At 45.6% G+C, this 20865-nt stretch overlaps 1 long non-coding RNA gene across 3 annotated transcripts in view; it reads right to left on the bottom strand.

The window, feature by feature from the left end:
• LOC122462811 overlaps nucleotides 1-20865 on the bottom strand; it is a 44335-nt gene that overhangs the window by 7301 nt on the left and 16169 nt on the right. For 2 of the 3 annotated variants that reach the window (XR_006285624.1, XR_006285626.1), the window contains exon 2: nucleotides 4728-4836. This is a non-coding gene — a long non-coding RNA (uncharacterized LOC122462811). Of the gene's footprint in view, nucleotides 1-4720; nucleotides 4837-20865 lie in introns of all 3 variants that reach the window. The other variant, XR_006285625.1, reaches the window with a different exon arrangement.

Genomic DNA, 20865 nt, shown 5'->3' with positions numbered 1-20865 from the left:
CTTGGGTACCTGGCCCCTTGCTTCAGGGCCCCCGACAGGTGTTAGCTCCACTCCTCCGTGGCTCCGCTCCCCAGACACAGCCTGTACTGATAACTCTGCTTTCCCTCTGACAGCCCTCACTAACCCCAGGTGTAGCCTGGCCCCCTTGAATTGGGCCAACCTGCTCTGACACAGGAGTGCTGGGCCATGTCTACTCACAGCTACCCCATGATACTGCCCCTTGCGTGGGTGCCGCACCCAGGGGGTCAGTTTCACTACTAAGGAACTCCCAGGGTGACCAGACAGCAAATGTGAAAAATCGGGATGAGGGTGGGGGGTAATAGTAGCCTATATAAGAAAAAGATCCCAAAATCAGGACTGTCCCTATAAAATTGGGACATCTGGTGACCTTAGGAACTCCCCTAAGGTAAGCTCTGTCTAATCACTCTGTTGCATATTTTCAGGGAAAAAATCTGCAGCCCATAGACACATCCTCCCCATGAAACATGGGCTGGAAACCCCCCTTCCCACTGCCTAAACTCCTAGGGTGGTGTACGCGCTTCAGGATTCACATGGAGATGGAGCCCACTGACACTGAAATTCATCTAAACTCTGAGCGAAAAGCTGTATCTGTTATAAAGATACCTGAGATACAGATCCTGTAGGATGCGACAAGGGTCTCCCTCTCTGCAGACATGACATGAGAACATCTCTTTCACAAAACAAACGAGAGTCAGCTACTCCGCTGGATGGATGGGAGGGAAGGGACTCTCAGGCCTAGATCCTCGAAGATATTTTAAGCAATGGGAGCGAGGAGCCTAAAACACTGTTGAGAATCTGCGCCTTGGTCTCTCTGAACTCTCAGGAATCGTTTCTAGCAAAGAAATGGACAAAGCTGCAGCTTTATTTCCAGCTGTGCCCGGACAGTGAAAAGTCCCTAATTTTGGTGCTGTAAAGTTCCTGAAAGTTTCATTATTCTAGGTCTTGGCTTTGGGACTAGTGATTTAGAAACAGCTTCAAAAGACATTGCCGGTACCTCACACCAGTCAGTGCACGCTAGGCCAATCTTTTGGTGACAAGTCAGTTCTAGCCATCCAGCCAGCACTGACACTACCGTTCTTTACTTCTGAAGGGAGTTTTAGGCTCTATCTATTCCTTTCTCACAGGCACGTTTAAGAAGTGTGTTTAAATGTTTCCCACAGAGCCATGCTGTAGGATGGTTTGGCCAGCTGGTGCTCTAGCCTACACTAGAACATGCTTTTAAAAACGGGCTTAGCTAAAGCTGTCGCAGTTCTTTGAATTCTGAAAGGGTGACAAAAAAACTAAAAAAAGAGAAATCTTTTAAGTTGTGATTTAAAAAACCCGAAACCCCCTCCCCTATCCAAGAATAAACAAGGTTGATGAAATTTTTGCAAATGTCAACCAGCTCTAATCTTGACAAGGTTTGGCCCCATCCACGCAGGCTGCTACCAGCAATCAGGCCTGGCATACAGCACAAAATGTTACCCTGTCTTCATATGGTGAGCTTGCTGGGGCAGGGGGTCTTTTTGTTCTGTGTTTGTACAGCACCTAGCACAAGTGGGGTCCTGGTTCATGACTGGGGCTGCTCAGCACTAATGTAATAATAAATAATAAAATAACAACAATAATAATAATTAATAATAATGTTGAGCCCAGGTTTGTGGTCAGCATTGGCCGGCAGAAACTAAATTCAGCATCATGCCAGCTAACACAAGCATTCAGACATGGTACAATTTTACAGTGTAAACCAGGCCACTTTGTTATAAATTAGTTGAGCAGAAACCACGTGCAGTTCAAATCTGGTTCTTAATCAAGGCTGGGAGGTTGGCATGGACAGGGACCTCTTCTGAGTTTTCCACTGACTTGTTTACACCATTGAACAGCATCTGTAGTAAAATAAGCAGAGCTCCTAACGTTCCTCCCCACAGCACAAAGCTGTGGAATTCTGCTGGGCAGTGGCTGTCCCCAAGAGGTTCAACGGGCTGCCTATGTAGGTCTGCACATGCAGTGCAAGCAGCGAGAGGCATGACTGGACTGTGAGAAAACCAGGCACAGGAATTTCCAGAAAGGGCTACATGTATAACACTCGTCATATGGAAAAAGTGAGGCTTTCCCCTTTTAGCCTGCAACTCTGTACAAAGGGAATTCAGTGAGATGCTGGTTCATGACAGCATAAATTTAACTTGGGAATGCAGCCAAAGACATTAATAAAGACCATTTCTACTACATCCACATTTGGCTGCGTGGCTGTAAAATCAAGATGCTTATCTGACAAAGGGGAAACAGTTTCTACAAAAGAGGCTTAAATGGGTGGGCAGGAAAAATCTCATTTTTGCCTTAACTTTACCTACCCGGTGGCCATATGTGTATAAAGCTGGAAAGGTTTTTTTTGCACTTCACCACCGAGACAGGAGAGACAGATTTCCCCCCTCATTTCCAGACAGTGATCTAAGCAATAGTAATGAATAGTTCTTTGCATTTCTAAGCACCTTGCACCCAAGGGTCTCAAACATTAATTAATTAAGCCTCACACCACCCCAGCAACCAAATCCTGATCTCTGTTCTGCTAGTGTAATCGAGATAAGAATCTGTCCCAAGGATTTTTGCCACAGCTCACAGCAGGAGCTATGTACCTCTGCTTCCTCCATTTGCAACTGGAAATAATAATTCTTACCAACCACCCAGAGGGTTGTGAAGCTGAATTCATTAACGAGCCTTCAGAAAGTGTTAATGCAGGGAAACAGAGTCTTACTGTCCTGGTCCTCCATTGCAGATATCTTTTTTAAAGATTATTTCCCCCAATTTTATTATTACTCCACAAGCTCTGCTGGGAGAACAGGCCAAAAGGACAGCTGCTTATCCCCACTCTGAAATGCCCTGGAGTGCATAGGGCAGGAAATCTCATAGGAATATGCTCTCTTATGAGAATTGCAGACTTTCAGGCTTTCAGTCAGGCCAGAAGTACGCTGAGGACTGACAGCCTCACTCCCGTAGGCCAAGGAAGGGCAGAGGTAGGCAGAATGCTGGGGAGAACATGCATGGGAGCAGCCATTGCTGTACCCTGTAACCATAGCCACACCTTGAACTACCCTGAGAGCCGGCTCTGGGCTGAGAGTGCCAGGTGGAGGAGCAGGGTATGTCTCCACTGCCGAGTTAACTCAGATGATCAGCACCCAGGTGGGAGCCTAGCCTGGACACGAGCAGCCACACTGCAAAGCCCTACCCGTGTGCTCCCTGGTGCTGCACTTCTCCACGTGTGATGCTAGGACGTCTGGGGACATATCCTGTGGTCCTTTGGGCTGCAGTAGCCTGAGCTGCTCGACGAGTATTTTCCTGTGAATGGTGGGATAATTTCTCTCTCCTTCTGGGCATGCAGACGGAACTGAGGGAAGACACTGGAGGACTACCAGCTCTTGAGTAACTGAGCCTGCATCTGCACTGCAAAGTGAATGGGTGGGTTACCAACACCTGGGCTTTAACCCACACCCACAGCCATGCCAGGTAGCCTGGGCTGAAAGCACCCCTGAACTTGGGTGATTTGTGCATAGACGGGAGGGGGACAAGGACAACAACCAGGTAAGAGCCTGGGCTAACTCTGCAATGAAGACATACTCTAAGGGGTGGCTATGTGTCTTTGTATCCTGCCCCTTCCCCACACCTTGCTCATCCATGCAAGAGCGGCCAGAGTCTAGCTGTAATGGATTTAGCATCACAGTCCTCCAAGGGGGATGTTGTTATTCCTATTTTGCAGATGTGGAAAGTGAAGATGTGGAAGTAAAGATGTGGAAGATGCAGAAAGGCATTACTGCTGACCCCTAACTTGCCCGAGTCAGCAGCAGAGCTGAGAACAGAGCCCTGGAGTTCTCTGACTGAATCATAAGACCATCCTTCCCTACTTCCTCCAAACCAGTTCGTCCAGTCCTAAACTTCACAGCCAACGCCGAGGCAGCAAAGTGCAAAGTACAAATAAAATTAGCCCAGCCCAGTTGGAAGCTGAGTGATGATGAGAAAACCAGAAAACACCATGTAATATTTAAACCGAACAGGTCACTGCAGGACCGGCTCTAGGCACCAGCAAAGCAAGCACGTGCTTGGGGTGGCACAATGCCAGGGGCGGCGTTCCGGCCACCCTTTTTTTTTTTGCTTGGGCAGTTGCGCTCTCGGAGCTTGGGGCGGCAAAAAACCTAGAGCCAGCCCTGAGTCTGTGGACCCTTGCTGAGCTCGAGGGGAATTCTAGGCTCAGCCATCTTTCCCTCCTATGACCCACCAAGTTGCCGAAATGAAGGGTTTTCGCTTGAAACCAAAGCTCTTTGAGATAACCTCTACCATCAGTGTCCCAAGAGTGTGAATGTGCAGAGGGCATCTCGAAGGAGAACAGGACTTTCTGAGGGGCTATTGCACAGACATAAACTGAGCTGCATACATGTGCCATGAGGAACAGAAGAGTGGGTTAGGATTGAATCCAGAGCACTCAGGCTGTGTTTACGTTGGCCTTTGTTTTCCACCATTGCAGCAATTTGTGGGTTCAGTGGTGGGAACACTGGACCATACAGGGCCGTTTCTGCTGTTTTAACTACCATGCCCTGAAATACTGCTCAAGTCTAGACATCCCGGTGGATGAAAAGGCTAGCGTGGATACAGCTTGAGGAACGGGTTGCTTGGTAAACGTGCTATGGCATTTGTCATATAATCCATCACTAATGGAATGGTAAGTTCTTACCACTGACCTGCAGCCTCCGATTATGCCTTTGCCTCATTTATTTGATTCCTGTTGTAATCAGCTGAAGCTCTGCTCTGGAGTCCAATGGGAGCGGGATCAGGCCCACATCTTGTAAGCTGCTCCAAAAGGGAAAGACGTCAGTTTTAGATGCCATGCACCATCATCACACTGTATGAACAGCAATAACAACATGCAACCATGGCACCCATAAACCACTCATCTGCATGTTCAAACCAGGAGTTTGCTGGCGCAGAACTTGGGAACTTCTGTACAAAAGAACTGAACTCAGGCACTCAAATTTCTGTCCTGCATGTTTGCAAATGGTGGGTGCAACTTGTAAATGTGGATCGTTGGCAACTGTTAGGCTGCAAGGCTGGAACATTTAGTCCAGTGCTTTTTATTTGTCCAAACTAACCTCTCCCCATCGCCCTGAGATCCTCATTTCAAACAAGAAGCAAACTTGGAAACATTCAGGTGGGTACGCAGTGCACGTGCAGTCCGGAAGTGACTGTCTTCCTGTTAGCACTGGAATATCCCTTTAAAGTGTGTGATCTGCTCCAGCATAATCCTGGAGATAAAGCTATCGGATGACTAGTTTATGCTGTCATTATGAAAAAGAAACCCAGACCGCCTGCAATACATTGTTTTAATTGTTCTATGTTTCAACTGCTTGTACAGACTCTTGCCAGGAAAGCAGAGGGATTGTCATTTTCAGATGGTTCACACAGCTAGGGCTTTCTTTTTTTATTATTATTGTTATTATTATTTTGTTTGTTCAAGGATCCAAGATGATAGGGGAGGGGAAAGAACTTTTGTCCTTTGCTTAAAATAATTCAAAGAGCTTCCCACTGCATATGCCAGGCTCAAGTGGATATTTGCATAACAAATGAGGCTTCCTCACTTTTTAGCAGGGTACAGCAAGCATACTTAACTGACTCTTGCAACTCCTTCTAGGCTGAGGATACAGCTCTGTATCCAGTCCCAACACCTCACTTACAGACTTCTCTCCCATCCTGGCTGCCAGCATGTTGTTAACTAGAGCTGATTGGAAAAGTTTTTTGCAGGGTTTGAAGTTTCACAGCATTTGACTTTTGGGGGGAGTGGGGGGGTGTTCATTTCTTTTCATAATGTATTCTAAATTTTTATTAAAAATTATATTAAAATGTTCATTTATGAAAAAATCCAGTTTGGGATGAACTAAAAATTGTAACAACTGTTTCATTTCTGATAAAAATTGTTGCAAATATTTTGTGAAGGAAAAACTGGTGAATTCTTTTTTATTTAAACCCCTCATGTTGATGCAAAAGGTTATTTAAAAAATATAGACTAGCTCTATTGTTAACTGATGGTAGCAGAAGAGGGTGAAAGCTTTTGTTTTGTTCTCTGGGTATGTCTACACTGTAGCTAGAAGATGTACTTCCAGCTCAGGTAGACATACCTGTGCTAGCTCTGATTAGGAAAGGGATAGATAAGACAGAAAATATCCTAATATCTTACTGCCTCTATAAATCCAAGGCTATTTTTACTGTGGTTCCTAGCACAGTGGCATCCTGGTCTACGACTGGTGCTCCTAGGTGAAACCACAATACAAATAATAAAGCTAATCAAGCCCCTAGAAGTTTTACAGAGAAGACTGTTGCTTTTCCTCAAGCCAGCTAAAACACCTTTATTACTTTGAGTGTATATACATTTTTTCCCAGTAGAAAGGAAAAAACATTTTGCTTCTGTTACTTAAAACAAAACTAAAATGTGTAGATTTCACATCCAGTCATCTGGAGTTTCTAAATAGCATCTGCTTAAATAGCAAGTCCCAGATTTTTCAGCACAGTGCACTTTTGCCCTCACTGCAGGGAGTACCATATTGGCTCAGCTACTTTGGTCAGCCACTGGAGGGTGGAGCCAAATTTCTGCACATTCCCTGCCCCTCCTGCTCCTGTAGGCTGTGCAGAGGTATGAAAGCATTTCTTACACAGTTGGTCAGAGAAATTTTGATGGAACCATATTGCTTGGGAATACACAGTTCTGTTGAAGTCAAAATGCTTTGTGAAATCAGGTCGATTTTACCAGGATTTCTTTACTGAAGAAAAACAGAAAAAAAATATCTGACAATGTTGAAATGTCCTGTGCTGATATTTTTGAAAGGAAATATTTTGATATTTCACTTTGAAATGATTTTTTGTCTTTATTTTGTATTATATCTTATTAATATATTACATTAGAAAAGTCTAAACTGACCTGAAGCCATTTTTTAGAAACAAATATCCTTTGCAGAGAATTTCAAAAATTTCGGTTTTCATTCATAAAGCCAAATTTCAAAATCCTTCCTGAAAAAAAAAACTTCCACGCTCCACACAGTTCTAGTTTCTTATTCCATCTTAATTCCTTGTGTGGGCACATAACCTGAGTCAGAAGCTAGCCTGTAGAATAGGAAGATGTCCCGTGTCCCAAACAATTTGCAGTCTAAATATATGCTTTGAATAAGGGTTAAAATGTACAGAACTTGATTTTTTACAGCAATTTTCAAACACAAAGCACCCTATAAAATTAAGAGTTAAATTCCAGTAGTGCTGACATCATGAAGACAAATCAAGCAAGAGCTAAGCAGTCATATGCAGCCTTGGGTATTTGAACGTGTTCCGTTGGGAATGTGGGCCAAGACATTCAAGGTATCAGCTGCTCTTTTTGAGCTGTGCTCTAGGATTTGCCTGGAAAGGCAGAACAGAATTGTGTAACTCATCACCTCTGATTTCTTCCTACTTTACAACTGCACAGCAGTGTCAGCACTGTAAGAGCCAGGTCCAAGACCAGAGGTAGAATTGAACCTCTGAATTTTTGAGCTGCGGGGCAATGCTGAGTTTCTCACACAACCTAGAAAGCCGCTATTTTCAACCATGGCACTGGTTTAAATACTGGAATAGAGCTGGCTGGACCATTTTTGATGCTGTTTCATGGAGAGGTACCGATTTTTATGACATTTTCATCTGCATTTTTTTGAGCAAGACTTTCACTCTCTGGAGCCTGGTGACCAGGGCGCTAGCCTGGGATGTGGGAGACCCACATTCAAGTCCCTGCTCCACCTGATTTGGAGCTGAACTTTTCATCCCAAATCACACAGCAAGGACTTGAACCTAGGTCTCCTAGGCTCCAGCACACACACTTCCTGAATCAAAAAGTTCAGGTTTTGACCTGAAAACAGACATTCTGACACAATTCTGTATGCATGAAAATGTTCCAAAGATTCGTTTTTGTTCTGGAGTGAAAGGAAAACAACTCTCAAAACCTTGAAAGTTGCTGCAAAACAGAACTGTCATCCTTCAGCCAGCTCTGCACTGGAATCTGCAGAACTTTGGAGGCCACCTTGGAGCTGCTCTGAGCACACCAGAGCTCTTCCTGGGGCAAGCTCTGTATGCAATGCAGAGGCAGGAACAGACATGCTATCCTCCAGTGCAGAGTCAACCCACAGAATTGTGGCTCTGCAGCTTACCGGGGTTCTTAAACTTCATCGCACCGCGACCCCCTTCTGACAACAACAATTACTACACGACCCCAGGAGGGGGGACCGAAACCTGAGCCTGCCCGAGCCCCGCCTCCCCACGCAGTGGGGTGTGGGTGGCAAAGCCCCAGGGCTTCAGCCCCAGGTGGGGGGCCTGTAACCTGAGCCCCGCCACCCAGGGCTGAAGCCCTTGGGTCTGGGTAGTGGGGTTTGGGCTTCAGCCCTGAGCCCAGCTAGTCTAACGCCAGCCCTGGTGATGCCATTAAAACAAGGTTGCGACCCACTCTGGTGTCCCGACCCACAGTTTGAGAACCGCATCTGATAGCTACATCTATAAATAACAAACATAAATGTTAACGAACTGCAGGAAGGTCTCTCCGGTAAGCGCTCCATTGTTTTCCGTTTGTAAGTCATGCATCGTTTCCCCTTGTCACTTCTTCATTTTTGTGGTTTATTGAAATACTCTCTTTTAAACAGCCCCGCAGGTTCCAGTACTGGAGCCAATGTTCTTTTCAGTCATCTATATTTTCTATAGCATGTACCTCCCCCCTTACATCTTCCCAAGATTTGAAGCAGAGATTAGTTTTATTTACCAGGGGATGTGCTATGGGAAGGAGACTGCAAAGTTTGTTAACTCTTCTGGATTTCGCTCCTGTTTCAAAGAACAAGATCAAGAAGGAAATGGAAATAAATAGCCATTACACGGGGTGCTTTAGCACATCAAATTAGGCGGGGGGGGGGGGGGTAAAATTTTCAAAAGCACCTGAGTGATTTAGGAGCCTAAGTTCCATTTTCAAAAGTAAGTTAGGAATCTAAATCCCATTGACTTTCAATGAGAGTTAGGTACCTAAGTCAGGCAGGCACTTTTGAAAATGTCGCCCTAGGTGTACACTAGTTTCATTCCTCTTTCCCACCATTGTACTGCTGGTACAGTGTCATTCAGGGGTGTTAGTGTAACCAATACACCGGAGCCGCGCGTGCTTTAGTTTGACTGAGAGTTCCAAAGTAGCCTAGGGCCGTTAGGTGCCCAATTCCCACTGAAAATCCCAGCATTAGTCACCGTGGCTTCTAATCGATGGCTTCTAATCATCTTCAGAGATAGACCCCTTGTAGCTAGGGATTAACACAAACCGTGTAGATAGGTTAGCTTCATATGGTACCAGCATTCCAGCCATCACTCCCCAGCTGCCATTCTATTAGCTCCAAGTGTTGACAGCTGGGTTCTAGGACTCGCTATGGAGAATTTTCTGTTTTTGTTTTTTCCCCAAAAACCACCTTATAACCATCGTATAAAGCCTAAGGAGGGGTAGAGACTGCCTCACCGTCTGGCTCACATAGTACTCAGAGTAAACAATCCCTATAGACAGGGCAACAGCAAGAGAGCCCTGATAGCAGCAACCATGTTTAAAATCAGTCGGAGAGAGCACAGTTTTGATCCCTGGGTGGGCAAATACGAGAGCCCCCACTGGGTATATCTGTGACTTCTTTACAGAGGCTTCACGGTCTATATCATTTGGACCTAGAAGCCCCAATCCTCAGCTGCTCCAGAGCTCAGGAGAACATAATAGCCTCGAAGGAAGGGGTCATTATGTTGGCTGGGGATTGCCTTCTCCTACCCTGTCAGACTTCCTTTGCCAGAGCGGGGGTCACAGAGCTGGCTGTATGCCAGCCAGCCATTCCCCACACACTAGGGGAATACTCAGCTGCATGTTTAGAGTCTGGGCAAGGATCTTTTGCAGAAAGTGGTGCAAAGTGGCCCTAGCATGGGCCAGGATCCATGTCCAGTACCCTGATTCTCCTCTAGTGCTGGTTTTACACCAATGTAATCCCACTGATGATAGTGAAATTACTCCTGGATTACAGTGGTGTGAGATCAGGCTCCACCCCAGAAACTCTCCTCGCTCAATATCTGCTCTCATTTTACCTTGCTCGCTCTCACATTTTTGTGCCTGGCCCCAGCCTTTGGAAAATCAGGACCTTTGTACGTAGCATTGACACTACATGGTCCAAAATGCCAGGTCCCAACACAGCCCAGCTCTGGGGACGTTTACATCCAGATCCAGACCTGGCCCATCTCTAATCAAACAGGGTTCTGCCATTAACACCTGATTTTTATCCAGTCCACAAGCTGAAAAGCCAAACTGGCTTCACTGCTTCTATCTGCATCTAGCAGCTCAGCTCTTTTTAGGATGCCCCCTTGCCTGATGGGATTGGTTTAAGAAGGGTCTGAAGTAAGTCCAATGTTTTAATAATAGATACCACTTCCTTTAACTGAAAAAAACTTGTTTCCCCCTATATTTAGAAGCTTGTTTCACTGCTCTGCCCTGGGGAGCTCCTGTTGTCATAATGGCCTCAGTGTTGTGCTTTTGTCTTATTTTCAACTTGTTGCAGCAACTGTCTGAATCAGATGGAGCCCAAAGCAGCTGCAGACTTACGCTAAGGATGTCCCCCTGCTGTTTCCTAAAGCTTGGAGGGTTGAAACGGAACTACACCCAGGCAAGTCACAGGGGTTTTTCTTGGTGTTTTTTGTTTTTGTTTTGTTTTGTTTTTGGTAATGGCAGCATCTGAGGTCACCCTACGACCACAGCCTGGGGAAGTTTACTTGCTCTCATTACATGGGCTCGTTTGTCCTTGAGTTAGACTGAGCTGCACAATTCAGATCCAGAGCTGTACTATAAGCCTCATCCGATGCAGTGAGCTGTAGCTCACGAAAGCTTATGCTGAAATAAATTGGTTAGTCTCTAAGGTGCCCCTAGTACTCCTTTTCTTTTTTCCCAAAGTCCTGGGGCATTTTGTTCTGCCCTGGGACAGAGGTGAGGGCCAGCTGCAAAATTCCCATTCAGGCTTTGAACCAGAAGTTTGGGAGGGGTGATAGTGCTGGGTTTGGGGTTCCGGTTCGGAGCCTTTTCATGCTAAAATGTTTACCTTCTGGAAATCACACTGAAAGACAAGGAGAGCTGAGCAAGGTCTGCATGGGCTGCATAGGAACCTTTCACAGCTGAAGTTTCACTCAAAGTCTGGGGGTTAAATTGTCCCCCTCTCAAAATTCAAAGCCAGAATCAAGTACAAACCAGCACCAGTGGGGAAGGATGGGGCTCACATAGAAAACAGCATTAGCTTGAACAAAACTGAGGCTAGCCAGCACTGAGGGGCACACAGGCAAGCTCCAGGTTCTCCTACACGTCCTTGACTTCTCCTAGGAGGAGGAGCTCTCTGCAGAGGAAACGGAACCTTTGGGCTGATGGTTTTCGCACAAAGGGTGGTGACTATCTTTCAAGCACCGGCAAAGGGCAGCAGGAGAATCCACTAGCAAATAGGGCAGCTGGGTTCAGACTCAAGTGTCTTATCCCCCAGCTGAACCAGGTAACGTCCTGGTGTTCTGATGTCTACATCCAGCCATTTTAGTGAAGTGAATGAGAAACAGAACTGGTCAAGAATGGAGAACGTTGTCCGTGAAAACTTTCGAAATTACAAAAAGTATCAAATTTTTATTTATTCAAATTTTGTCAGGAAATTTTATATAGATAATTTTCAGTGGCAATTCTCCCCTCCCACCAGTTTTTGGTGTTTCAGTTTTCCTTTTGATGCCTTTTCCATTTTGCCACTGAAAAAGCGGTGGGAGGGAGGAGAGAAAGGTCAGGGAGAGGAAAAAATGATAAATACCCTTCCAAAAAAACCCCACCCCTAAATGTTTTCATTTTCCAGCTTTGTTGAAAAAAATGTAAAAATGCTGATTTTAAATAAAGGCCTTTTTTGATGAAACGTATTTCCTTTGAAAAATTTTGTCCAGCTCCATTGAGGAACTGCCTCTAGCAAGTGCAATGTTTCCTTCATTGTGAGCACCAGGGGCCCCATTTGCCTCTCATTTAGGTCTCAGCCCTGCAAACGTACATGCCTTGCTTTGCTACTGTGACAACAATGGGACTTCTCCTGGTAGTACAGTGAAGCATGTGCATAAAGGTTTGCAAGATCAGGACCTACACGGGTGTGAATCAGGGTAGCTCCCCCAGTGTAAAATGACATGGGAGTGAAGCAGGTCAGAGCCAAACCTGGGTGGCAGTTGCTTTGTGTTTCCATGCCAAGAATATGTCATTCCTGAATGTTGCAATCAAGTTTGGCTCCTTTTATCTATTTGTTTTTAAGTACACTCTGGCTCTTTCTAAACAGACAGGCACATTTATTTCCCCTGCATTAACAGATACACACAGAGCACTAGCCCGCTCTTCACGGACATGCCCCAGCTTGCTTGCCTAACCATAAGTCATTGCTATAAAGAGATTTTCTCTTTGTGCGCCTTGTCTGTTATGCGTTTGACATTTACATTCGATAGACAAAGGTAATACTGGTGACAACGAGGAACCACGCTGCATATTTGCCCAGGAACAGAGTCAAGACATTTTTTAAATAGAAATTGAGCAATTTAACTGATGACTGTTTAAAGGGTTACATCTAACTGTTGTGTAGCTGCAGATTAATCCGTATTGCAAGAGCCAGTCCCGTGAGCTGCTGAGCACTCTGAGTACATTGAGCGTACTCTGCACCTTGCAGGATTGGTCCTAGCTGATTATAAAGTTCCTGTTGAACTGAAGTACCAAATTAAAGCAGAGGTCCCTGGGATCAGGTCTCCTGCCTCCAGCATTGCCCCGGCCTTATGTTTGAAAGGAAGGCAAAAACCTATCCATAAATAGCACCTAAGCCAACCCAACATGCACCTGGAGGAGGCTTAAATACTCTCCATGCCACATGATCCTAAGACGACTGATGTCAATGAGAGTCCATTGAGTGAAATGGGTTTTGGATCAAGCACAAAAAGGAACATGGGAATTCTTCCTGCCTGAACTTATAGGTGATGAGCCTAACCAGCAACGAAACATGAATTTAGTTTCTTTCATTTCAGCCTAGCTTTACAATTAAACTACAAGCCCAGATTCCCGGCTGCACCTGCTTCCGGCACAGCTGAAAAGGGAACTGCAATGAATGGAGCTGGCTGAAGCTTGCTGATCCTGGGGTCAGATCTATGGTAGCCCTGGCCCCAATTAGAACATCCTAGTTGATGCTGGCTGGCTCTGGCCGGGGCCACGTGCTAGCTGGAGGTAACTGGATTAAGAGCTGAAGTTTGAACACTCCAGATTTAAGGACACTTGGGTCCAGAGTTGGGGTTCAACCCATCATAAATATACAGGTAGTGGATCTAAAAAAGTTGGATCTGATCTTGCTCTCATTTAAATCTGTGTAAATCAGGACTGACTGTTCTGAAGTTAACAACAGACATTAATGAAGATGTCAGTTTTACTTTGTTGTGAGATCAGAATCTGGCCCATTGTTTAGCAAACAGTGCACTGAATACATTACAGTTATAATGATATATGGCTGTATATATTTTCTGCACCATTTGTATTATTGTATTGCAATCTGTAAGCCACATTCTATTCTCAGTAACACCAGTGAATTCCAGAGTAACTCCACTGCAGAATTGGTCCTACACACAATGAAATTGCCCAGAAAACTTAATATTGCCTCATTGGAAAGATTAACCCTTACATAAAATTAGGAGGAGGAAATATTATTTAAAAGTTCATGCTTCTGGAAGACAGGAAGTTCTTTAGTATTACTTTAATGAGGCACTAAACTCACTCGAATGCTTTTATTAATGCTCGTTGCTTACAAAGTGCCAACTGTTTGGCTCCTTTCCTACAGCCCAGCTAGTCTACAAAAGCTAATATTTTAGGGGCCTTTGATGTAAAATGTTAGTGCATTACGCCCAGGATCAAGAGGAGCGACAGTTGGTGAGATGAGACAAACTGAAACTCAGCAGATGGTGTCCAGCATTAGAGTGGCGGCTATTGTACGAGATGGGGGGAAGTCGGGTGGAAGGAAAGAAGGAGAGAGAATGGGGTCCTACTCCCACTGAAGTCAGTGGCACACCTCCTGTTGATTTCAGTAGGGGCAGGATCAGACCCTGAGAAAGGAGCACTGTGGGACAATCAACAGGCAATGCGATGGAGAGTTAATGGAACAGGAAGACACTGAGTGTGTCAGGAAAGAATGTTATGATGATAAGCAGCTGCAAAAGGTACAAAGGGACCTTATTGCTCCCACCAAGCATTGTTCAGACATGTGCGACCCTGGGCTCAATTGTCAATTGCAGCTGAGCTGTGCCTGGTGAACCAAAGATCTGCCTACTGCACCTCTCACACTGTGCTGGGAATAGATCGGCTGCTCCCCAGTCTCTGCCCAGAGGAGTTTACAGCCTATTATGGGCTAGGTTAGCCACACCCCTAGGGCCTGGTGTGGAGCTGCATTGCCCTAGGGGAACTCAGGGAGAGGCTGTGCTTGAGAGAGGCTGGTGTCCGGGGCGGACAATGGCTCCTTGCCACACCCACTGGGGCAGTGCGCAGAAGAGTTTGTGAGCTCTCAGATTATAACTGTCTGTGGCTCTTCTGCGGGGTGCAAGGATTTTTGTCCCCTCCCCTCTGCATTCCCACGTGAGGGACAGGCACCATGTGGCCCTTCCCTTTGTACCATAATATAGCTATCATCCCCACATACCTCTCTGACATGGAGGCATAGGAGAGTAACCCTGAGCAGCTGCAAGGACAGAGCAGTTTGCGAGTCCTGGGAGGGGAGCACAGACCATATGTTCCACCTCCTGCTCTACGTAGCAGTGTGAAAAGAAGGATTAAAAATTGTTGTCCACCATAGCCCGAACAATCAAGCTAAGGCACCAAGACAGGTGGATGTTCCAGCCCAGCATGTATGGCTCTGGCTGGGAGCAGTCGGGGGTGCCTCAGTTATCTGGCTTCCATAATGAACAAGCAAGGGAACAGCTTGTGCAAGAGTCTTCAGAAGCCTACATGTCTCAGTCAAGTGGGACATCGCTGGTAGAGCTATCCCTCAATAGGAACCTCTTCACACAATGCACATTTTGTTGTGACCCTGCTTTCATCTGGCCCAAGCCAAAGCCATCAGAATCCAGGGTGTGTACAAACCTGCAACCAGTTCTTCTCTCCGAAAGCTTCCATCTAGATTAGGCCTAGCTTTAGTCAAAGAGTTTCATCAACACAAAAGGTGGGCAAAGCAAAACAAGAATTTTAACCAGGATCTGCCTCAACATAGTAGCCAAGGTCTGGCCTGGAAGAACCTATTTCTATGTGTAGTGTTACAGCCCTATTTCCTGTGTATCACAGTGACTATACAGATCAGCCTCATGCTGTTTATGAGTATAGGCCAGGGGTGGCCAAATGGTGGCTCATGAGCCGCATGTGGGTCTTTTACAGTTAAAGGTGGCTCTCGAAGCCCACCATGCCCCTCCCATTCTCTACCTACCAGACCGTTTAGGGGGGCTCGGGGCTTCTGCCCTGTGGCAGGGTGGTGGAGCCTGGGGCTTCTGCCCAGCAGGGAGGGGGGTCCTCAGGGCTTCAGCCCTGCAGCACCTGGTGGGCTCAGGGCAGGAGCAGGACTGAAGCCCTGAGCCCGGCTGGCATGCCCCGAGGGGCAGAAGCCCCGAGACCTCTGACCCCGCAGGGCAGAAGCCCTCAGCCCCACCATTCCGCCGCAGAGCTGAAGCCCCGAGCCCCAGCAGATGGGCCCCCGGCTCTTGAGCTTCTGAAGATTGTCATATAGAGCTCACTGGGTCAGGAAGTTTGGCCACCCCCGGTAAATGCTCATATAGACAGATGATTGTGTATAATCATCTGCAATGCTGCATCTCATTTGGTGTCATGGCTCAGAGTCAAGCTGCTTGTCTGTGGCCTACTGTTACCTTCAGCACTGTGAATGACTTCAGAGATAACAGACAAATCATGCGCAAAGAATGAGTCAGCTCAGTTGACATCATAATTTTGATTTTCTCCATGACTGAATTAGATTCTTTTAGCGTCTCGTGTGCAAATAAAAAGCAGGAAAAAATGGAACAGCAAAAAGAAGATGAAAAGGTACGTGGAGCTGGGGATACATGGTTCAATGGGCAGGGAATTACAGGTATGACAACCCATAGGAAGAATGTACTGGAGGGGGCAGGAAATGGTTGGGAAAAGAAACCGTCTTCCTTCTATAGATTTTGCTGGAGCTATGCAAACCATGAACAACAAATTGTAAAGCTGCTATACCTGAAATTCAAAGATTTCCCATTTCCCGATTAACTTAAAAACAGGCCCATTTGCATAGGAAACTTCACCAACATATGTATGTGTATTTCTCTATATTAAGCAAAAATGGATATTATAGCCCATGAAACTAGGTCTGTTTTGGAATAAAAAATGCAGGTAGTCCCAAGTACAATGAAGTGAAGGGCACCTATATTTCAGCTAAAAATCCCAGTCACTCTGAATATGTGAAAACTCACATTTTCACAACTTGTAGATACAAAATGATGAATTTTGTTAATATTCAGAATATGGGGGATGGGGAAAGATCAGATGAACTGCAATGGCAAAAAACGGAATGCAAATTTCACCTGGGTCTAATTTTCACTTTTCTGAGTCTCTCTTAATTACTATTTATTAGTTGTACTATAGCAGTGGCTAGACGCCCCTAACTGCGATTGGCATCCCATTGCTGCCACACTGATATACACATTGCGAGAATATGGTCCCTGCCCTGACGGGTGTATAATTTAATGGCCTGATCCAAAGCCCACTGAAGTCAATGACAGTATTTTTATTGACTTAGGAGCAGGCCTTATAGGTACATGTTTAACTTTAAGCACATCAGTGCCTCCAATGAGATTATCCTCACAGGCTGGAGTTCACCTTTCTCACTGTCAGTGGTTAAGAAGGCAGGTATATGCCATCCACCATCTGAGATGGGACTTCGTTATTGGCATAAACTGGGAGTGCACTGTTACCATCATGTACAGGAAAACACACAACACACAGTACAACTGTAAACAAGACGTACACTGGCACATTTTGATCATACTGGCAAGAATTCTCTCTTACAAGCTGACTCAAGGTAGAGCTGGGAGGATCTGGAAGGATCAGAGTAATGGCTTACTTCCCCAGTTTGTCACATAACACTAAGCAGTTGATAAAAGCTTCCTTTGAAGAGGTGCCAAGTTACTCCGTGCTTTGCAATAATGATATGGTATTCCACTCACTGAAGCGAGGTTTCTGATTCTTTCTGATTGTAAAGAATTTAAAAGAGAGACAGAAACAGAGAGGTAGTAGAAAGAGTTCCTACTCAAAGAAAGAGATGAGAGGCTTGGGTATATTGGTAATTAATTGCTGGGGTTTGCTTCTTTATTCTTCCCTGGCAGTAGTACCAATAAAAATCCAATTGTGTTGCCTATAATACAGACCCAAAGTTACGAGGACATTCCTGACTGTATTTATCAGCGTTGTCCATTTCAAGCGTTGAAAGATAACGCTGGGTCCCCCCAGAATCATGAGATTGACTTTAAAAGCACAAGATTTTAAACATAATAAACACTGGGTCAGGATGCTGGAACAATTTGTGTAGTGGGGGTGCTGAAGGCCAAGGAACAAACCTGTGAACGCTGTATAGGATGGAAGCCATGCATTTGGTATCTATTATTACCTCAAGCCAGGGGCTGCTGCTGCACCCTCAGCACCCTGGTTCCAGTGCTCCTGTGTTGGGTGCTGTTTATTTGCCTTCTGGTCTTTGAGCTTTTAAGAGTCACATTGTCAAGCTTTTCTCTGCTAAGATGAGAGCTAGAAACATACCTTTTTTAAAAAGTGAAATTCTCCTGTGATTCTGTCTGACTCCAAATCTTCAGTTTCACAGAGAAGTGGCTGTCTTTAAGGTGTGGGATAATTTTCACCTGGTGAATCTGACTTTTGTTTTCTGAAGAGTCAGTAAAAAAACACCCTTAACCCACCCAAAGCAGATAACTCAGGCCACAGGTGTGTTGGCATGCGCATATATTTCTAGCTGGAACAGCTAAAATATGTTACCATTTCCCTTACTTTCTAGTTCAAAGAGCATGACTCTTGTTTCCTCATTGGCACCCACAGCGGATAGTCTACAGTGTCCCTAAAACTAGTCATGCTTGAACCTTCTCTGGGGCCAGTCTAATGACCTTGTGGTTTAGTGGTTTGCAACACCACATGAACCACATGGTTCTCAGACCTGCCCTCTGGCTCCCCAAGCCTGCTGGGGCTGAGGATACTGTGGGAACCGTATTGTTCAGCCAACTGTAGGGGAGTCAGCCTCATGTCACCATGCACCAACTTCTCAAGGGGGAGTGCAGATGGCAGTGAAGGAAGGGGATCACTAAGCCATCCACACCCACAGAGCCTGAATGCTCCACTGCTTTTCTGTGCTCTCTCTCTCGCTCGCTCTCTCATCTTCTTTCTCTGCAGGGAATGCTTCTGCCCTTCTTTCTCCGTGTACATTCCCTGAGAATCTCGCCCCCAGGTTCTGTGAAAGGCAGCAGCATCAGGATACAGGGCAGTAGGTTTGTTTTCCTACACACGCTGCAGTTCTCTGCTGCGCCAGGCTGGAGGGGTGCCTATTACAATGGAAGGAATTAGGGTGACCAGATAGCAAGTGTGAAAAATCGGGACGGGGGTGGGGAGTAATAGGCACGTATATAAGAAAAAGCCCCAAATATTGGGACTGTCCCTATAAAATCGGGACATCTGGTCACCCAAGAAGGAATTCACCTCTTCCATAAATTTATAGGGCTGTTTTTGTTCCTCAGTGATCTACAGAGAATAAAGGTGGGACAAAATGAAATACCTCCCACACTGTAGAAGGTACCCTCTACATGGGCTATGGTAACCTCACTCACAAGGATTGAGGCCCATTGGCAGGGCAGAGTGAAGGAAGCTTGGCCTGCTGCCGCCCATGCTGCTATTATATGATTTGTACTCTGTATAATTGAGAGGCCCCAACCAAGATCAGAGCTCCACTCTTCTAGGCATTGCACAAAGTGAGAGACAGCCCCTGCCCCAGAGAACTTATGATCTAAATAGATAAGGCAGTTGAAGGAAGGATTGTTATCCCTAGTTTACAAACAGGGGCATGGAGAGGTCAGACACCTTGGCCAAGATCACACAGAGATGGTATGTGAACCCACATCTCCCGAGTCCCACTCCAGTGCCTTAATCATAAGCACATCTCTGCTGTACCTGTACTAGATTCCAGGGGTCTCAGCCTGGCCCCTTTCAGGAGCACAGCATTCACACTGGTTTTTAAAAACACGAGTGCCAGCTCCCTCCTGCCTCTCCCAGGTGACCTGCCCCACAGATTAATGGCTGCACAAACAATCTTTGCCCGCCATGCTTCGCTCTCTTTGTTTAGCCAGCCGCTTTGCTTTTAGTTCCTTCTGAGCAGGTGTTGTTTGCTCTCTCGACTCAGCATTTGTTCCTTCATGAAACTGACTACAAAGCCTATGGAGTTGTTGCTATTTATTTTCTCCCCTGGCCTGCTTTGTTAATGGTGACCAGGTGGGTGGGCAGGCGGTTGGTTCTCCCAGTCATTTGTTACTGGATGGGAGATGTTAAATATTTGCATTAATAGGTTTGGGCTGCTGTTCTTTTTACAAATCATAAAAGCCCACGAAGGGGAAAACAACACCCAGACTTGGTAGGCTCCAAGACTCGGGCTAGCTCCCTGCTCTCCATGCAAGCTGAGTTCAGCAAAGGATCTGATAGAGAAAAAGCAAAACAGAAGCCCTATGATTCCATTGCTTTGTAGGAGTTTATTTTATGGTGCAAGGACTTAAAATATATTATGGGGTTGTCTCTCACTTATTGGGAAGGAGCCTGGTATTCTGAAGCCCTTCAGAGGCTGATTTTGTAGCAGTATTTCTTCCCACTTTCTCCCCTCCTCTCCCGCCAGGGACGACGAGAAGCTGTTTGCAGCTTTCAGGAAAAGAATTACAGTAACACCAGTGTAAATCTGGAGTAACTCCAGGGAAGTTAATGGAATTATTTTTGATTGACACAAGTGTCACAGAGCAGAATTTGGCCCTTTATATCATCTGACCAATAGAGTTTCAGGAACCATGGAAGTGATGTGCTACTATGCACTAGTCATGGGTTTAATCCATTAGCATCCTACACAGCAGGGTATGGACACCAAGCCAGCCTATATATCACCTTGGGGAAGCGTGTTGTGTCCTTCATGGGAGACCTTTGTGCTGGGGAGGGGAGGTGGAAACTCCAGTTGTGCTTAGGCATTGGTTGTTGCATGGAGTTTAGTAGTGAAGGGAAGTGACAGATGAAGAACCTTGGGTTCTTTCTTCCCACATCCCATCTTGGCCAGTGCCTTGGTTCCAACATCATGACTAATGTAGTGACATGACCTGTTACATCACTGTTCAAGCTGCAAAGCAAAGTCAAAACAATTCTGTCAGCCAATGCACTGCAAACTTTGGAGTACGAAGTGCTATATTAGAAGTTTGTGAGGCAAAAGCGATACATATTTTACAATAGTAAGGTCATTTCAAAACCTTTTAAATAGTTCCAGCACACAACAGACACTGGCTGGAGCACTCATTTGCTTGGTGAAAACTCTCTGTTGTATTGTACCCTTTGAAAAAGAGATGGGATAAACTGGAAACATTTTTCCACCTCTCTCCCCTCTCCCCCCCCATTAAACATCGCAGGTTCAGCTAAATATAGAATATATTAGACAATTTAAAATTAAACAAACCCACTTAAATTAAATATCAGTTTTTATGGTA

The sequence above is a fragment of the Chelonia mydas genome, chromosome 13 (assembly GCF_015237465.2).
Source record: "Chelonia mydas isolate rCheMyd1 chromosome 13, rCheMyd1.pri.v2, whole genome shotgun sequence".
Taxonomy (NCBI): domain Eukaryota; kingdom Metazoa; phylum Chordata; order Testudines; family Cheloniidae; genus Chelonia; species Chelonia mydas.
This window is presented reverse-complemented; position numbering and strand designations above follow the sequence as displayed.